Source organism: Dryas octopetala, chromosome 5 (assembly GCF_963921425.1).
Source record: "Dryas octopetala chromosome 5, drDryOcto1.1, whole genome shotgun sequence".
Lineage (NCBI taxonomy): Eukaryota > Viridiplantae > Streptophyta > Magnoliopsida > Rosales > Rosaceae > Dryas > Dryas octopetala.
In genome coordinates this window covers 14,277,245-14,282,938 of record NC_141370.1, presented here as the reverse complement: position 1 = coordinate 14,282,938, position 5,694 = coordinate 14,277,245, and the positions used below count along the sequence as shown (strand labels likewise).

The following is a 5,694-nucleotide window of genomic DNA, read 5'->3' as shown; positions in this document are numbered from 1 at the left end:
TAAATTTAGAAAACGAATAAGTGATGTTTTCAATGAATTTAGAAAACACGGATATATACAAATAAAAAAAATGTACAACTGAAAAAAAAAATAAAAAAACTGAAAAAACATGTGATCTGCACGTCCTCCCCACCTAGCCAGACCCACCTCCGACGGCAGCCCTACCCCCCGCCGCTGCCCACCTCACCCATCTCTCTTCATCTCTCCTCTATTCCTCTATTTCTTTCTTTCTCTCTCTACCCATCTCTCTACCCATCTCTCAAAATATATACTTTGTAATCCCTCTATAGTTTCCAATTCTCGCTTCAATAAACGGATCAAGACTCTCCGGAACATCCATAACAGGAAGCTCACGAGCCTTAACAACCCTTACATAGAGAAAATATATCCGTTCAACTAGATTATAGGTGCTTGCAGTCTTGTCTCTATTAATAATATGGTCACCAACAATTCTTCCACCTCTAAGGTAGTCACGCCGGCTGAGGTGAGTTGGGTTTTATGAAACTTCTCTCTTTTTTAATAATATATTTTATGAAATTGGTTAATAATAATTTATAATTAATATCTTTTGTAAATATAATTATTTGGTTGTAATAATTGGTTAATATCAAATGTGTTTTCATTATTTTTGTTTTATATAATTGTTTTTCAATTACGCTACCAGACGCCTTTTTATATTTTGAGAATGTAAAATTTAATTTGTCATTTTCATTTTACAATACAGTTTTTAAAAAATTGTTCTGTACAACGTTACCAGACGAGCCCTTAGTTTTTCTAGATTAGTTTTCTATTAATCTTTTTAATGTAATATGTGTGTGTTTGGTATATTTCAACATATATAAATTTGGTATCATTTTTAATACGAAATTTTTTTTAAAAAAGATACTAGATCCCTATAGGGGTGTGCACGGTTCGGTTATCTGAACCACAAAGCTCAAATCTCCAACCAAAATGAAGTGCTCGGAATGGGCAAAGCTGGAACCGAAACCGAACCAAACCAGTAAGGTTCCAAACCAACATGTTCGGTTATCCGAGCTTTTCAGTTATGTTGATTTGAATAACCACATAACCAAGCGGTGATGGCGAGTGAGACAGAGCGGCAATGAGTGAGGCAGATATCGGCGGCGGTGAGAGAGAGTGTGAGTGGTGTCAGAGAGAGAGAGAGAGAGAGAGAGAGAGAGAGAGAGAGAGAGAGAGAGAGAGAGCTCTATTATGGCAGCAGAAAACTGAAGAAGAAGAAGAATTGCAGAGTTGTAGCGGCTGGGAAGAAAAAAGAAAGAAGATACCATAAGTTAGAATAAGTGAAGGGTTTGGTAAAAATTTATTTATGTTAAATAAATAAGTTAAAAAGACTTTAAATAAATTTGTTGTGTATCATAATAACAAAAGTGTTGAATGGCTAACTGTAAGGTGTTGTTAGGCCTTGATCCCAGGTTCAATGCATGCATAGTGGAGGTTAGATTTGGGGTTCCTTTTTACTAGCTAGTTCGTATACTCTTTTTTTTTTTTGCCATTAAACTACTTTATATATAATTATATTAACATAATCGATCAATGAATTACTAGTTTATAGTTTATATGTAAAAATATAAAAACTAATTAAAAACAAAATAATAAACTATATAAAATTTAGCTATACCCTAAACCCTAAACTCTATTAAATATTGTATAGTATAGGAAATAGGTATAGAGTATATGTTATAGAGTATAGGATATAGGGTATATAAAGTTTAAAGTTTAGGATTTAGGGTTTAGGGTTTAGAGTGTCAGGTATAGGATATAGGGTATAGGGTATACCTTATACCCTATAACTATAATAGTTTTAGGATATATATACCCTAAAACCCTCTAGTAGTATAGCTTATAGTATATACAAACTATGAACTATAGACTAAACCTATAAACTATAACTATATAAATTAATTATAATTAACATATACAAACATATATAAACGATAATAGGGGGTTTGGTTTAGTTTATAATAGATATTAAAATTATATATAAACTAATTAATATATATATATTATAATTTGTGGTTTGGTTCGGTTAAAGTCGAAAATTTCATAAGTGAAAATCAAAATTAAACTGGTCTTTAATTGATCGGTTTGGTCCGGTTTTTTAACCGCAAAAAAAGAAAAAAAAAAAGGAACCAACCCAAACCGATCGGTTTGAAACTTGATTTTTTGGTATTTTTGCCCACCCCTAGGTCCCTACACTACAACAAAAAACCCTTTCCATGACGTTTGAAAAACGTCATGGAAGGGTTTTCATGGCGTTTTTCAGGCGCCGCAAGCCACGTCCTAGATACCGGTGCCATGGAAAGGGTGACCCTACTACGGCACCCAGAAAACGTCATCTTAAACAATTTCCATGACGTTGAAAAATTGTCATCCTTCCACACTTTCTATGGCATTTGATTCGTGTCATGTAAAAACTTTCCATGGCGTTAATGAATTGTCATTGAAAATGGTTAACTTAAGACGACTTTCAGTATATGTCATCTAAAGAATTTACATGGCATGGCTTCAACGCCATTGAAAGGGTACAATTATATGGCGTTTGATCAATATCATGCAAAACATTTCCATGGCGTTATTCCAATGTCATTTAAAATGGCTAACTTTAGATGACTTTCAGTAGCTATCATCTAATTTCGTTTACATGGCATGATTTAAACGCCATTGAAAAGATTGGGCCTACAATGACACTTGAAAAATGTCATGTTAAAATGTTTCAATGACGTGGTTTAAACGTCATGAAAAGATTTTCTATGGCATTGTTTACATTGCCAATGAAAAAGTTTAACATTAGATGACCTAGATCATCTAATTCTGCCATGTTTGAAATGTCATTGCTTTTGGTGACTTTACATGGATGCCATGGAATATTGGGTGTATTTGTAAAAAATAATAATAATACTAATCAATTTTTTTCAAATGCATGTATTATGGCAATCTAAAGATAAACCAATAAGAATGATAACACCAAATTAGAATTCACATTAAAGGCAACCAAATTGTTCAAGGTTTTCTACCATTACAATAAAAGGATAATTATATAGTAATGAAATCCTAATACATATAATGAAATGTCATTTAATAAAATAGACATTGTTTCTAGCTAGTACATACACCCAAAAAGCACATATATATAACCTCAAAAGGCAACCTATTAGTGGTAATTTGAGTGAGGATGATTCTGTCCAAAAAGTAGCACTACTTGTGAAGGTGTGAGCACATAATTCCACTCTTTGCTTCTTGATCTGCAGTGACAATGATAACAACAAGTGTGAGCAAATAGGCTTTTGGATGAAAAAAATGAAGCTCATGAAGTCACTAGCCATATGAATGTATGAAAAACTAAATCCCCAGTTGATATAAACTCTGATTAAACTCAAGGCAAAGCTTTAATTAATCAAAGCTAGTAAATTATACAAGGATGTTGCAGAGGATATAAATTATGAGTTTGAAGTCTTCCAGCAAAACAAATAAATTTGGGATTTTCCAGGCCTACTTTCTATTCTCAATTCTCAAGCACATATAAATTTGGGACTTAAGGCTCAGCCCTTTTGCAGCTAATACACTGGTGATGGGCAAACTTGGAGATGAACACCAAAGTAGTCCAAGTCCTACTAAACATTACAATTTTTTCCCTAAAAACAGTAATGACTAGTGTGTGTGTGGGGAATGTGCATAATTCTGATTTGAGCAAAACCAGACCAAAGTACCATACCCATCTCAAATAATAAAACTTGTATTGGTCAGAAATTAATAGTCTCTTTCAATCCTTAATTCATTTGAAAATAGACATACCAAAAAAAGCCGTAAATTGTTCAGCTATTGATTCAAACACCACAATTCTGATTTCTAATTTGAGTTCTGTTTCGTTTTCATAACTCAAATGTTCAAAAATGGACAATCAGAATGTATTTCTAACAAATATTTTCAGTTACTCTTAGGCTTTATTTGACTTGTAAAGGAAATCCTAAGCTTAATTGAGTTTTTTAATAGGTACCCTATATTTTTTTTTGAAACAAAAATAATACTTTTGTGAAGGTGAAACAAAGCATTAACAAAGTTTGTATGTCAGGCAGTAAACCAGATTCAACTGCATGTCAAAACATGGATACCTTAACATCTTAAGACGCTGTAAGAAAGGCTTCAACCTTCAACCTTTGCATTGCACCCGCCACTTCAAAGCTTTTGCATCAGGCAGAGGCTTTTGAATTATGTTCAGCAGCCACAGGAGGTTTGGCATCAGATTCCCCAGCAGCAGGTGGTGCTTGTTCAATAATTTCATCTTCAGTGTTACTACTATCATCATCTTCTGCATCAAACTTTCCAAGAGCATCAGGATTCAAGCCACCGCCACCACCTATGTTCAGCTTAGAGAAATCAAAGCCACCAAAGTCCATATCAGGTCCAGCTCCTCCTTTCTCTTCTGGCACCTCCTCCTCCTCATCTTCATCAACCCATTTATCCCAATCAACTTTCAGAAACACAGGAGCTTTTCCCTGTTGTTTTATCAATCTGCTCCACCATTTATTCTCAGATTTTTTCACTAGTTAAACAATTTTTCTCAAGCCAACACTAGCATTGCTCTCATTTACATCAACCTTGTCATAGAGATCAAGGTCAATTTCATAAGGTGTCTTCTCTGTTCCAGTGGTAGCAGAGAACAAAAACTTTCCTTCAGGCTCCAGCTTAAGCTTCACATCCTGAGCATCCAGCAAGTCAATAGTTATGTAGACTATATCAGACCTTTGGGCCCATTTCACATTTGGATGTCGGCTCATCTTGGCGTGTAATTGATTATCAGAGAGACACAGCGTTTAGTTCATAGGTACCCTATATTTTGATGCATAGGGAATCACCAAACTTAAGGTATTCATGTAATAAATGTCTATTAATTTGTTATTTTTTCCAAGCAAGAAGAATTGTTAAGAAATTGAGGAAATCCAATAACATACGTACATTTATAGACATATTTTTTTTTCTCTGCAGTAAATGTCTACATGAATATATATGCTTCCCTAGCACCTTGTACAAAATTAAATATTTGGTCAAGATCAAGATGCATGGTTTTCCTGATCAGAAAGTCCCAGGATGATCTTAAACTCTTATGGCCATTCTATTTCTCCAATCTAGACAAGATATCATTCAATTAATGTTTTGTCATAACAGGGATATATATTTTCTAGTTGGGTTTATTTTCAGAGTATGTGAGACATTCTAAATGACTGAAAATTAAATAACCTCACCAAAAAAATAGAGGTTTTATTTAATAATATAAAGAGAGCAGCCTGCAGCTACCTCACATGGCTGCAGTTGCCTCACAGTCACAAAAAGCAGAGACTTGTGTCCTCTCCTTTTGTTTTTTGTTTTCTTCCTTTTTACTATATAATTTGACAAAGGAATTTTCTCCAAATATGTTCACAAATAGTACAATATCAATTGAAAGAATCACTATATAATCTTCCAAAAAGATAAACTTTATCTCTTTGTATTTTGAAACAGGAAGCTGAATTTTATAGAAAGTTGATGACCACACCCTTAAACCTTTTCCACTAGTTAGTGTCCTTAGCAATTACTTCTAGATCTACAATCACATCGTTCATATTGTACCTTAACAACAAGAAAATTAAAGATTGACAATATAGAAAGCCATAACTGGACCAAAGTCTTTGGATATTA

The 5,694-nt window shown here is 33.7% G+C and overlaps 1 pseudogene; it reads right to left on the bottom strand.

Moving 5' to 3' along the window:
• Nucleotides 1-4,036: 4,036 nt before the first annotated feature.
• Nucleotides 4,037-4,796, bottom strand: LOC147284618 (co-chaperone protein p23-1 pseudogene; annotated as a pseudogene).
• Nucleotides 4,797-5,694: the final 898 nt, after the last annotated feature.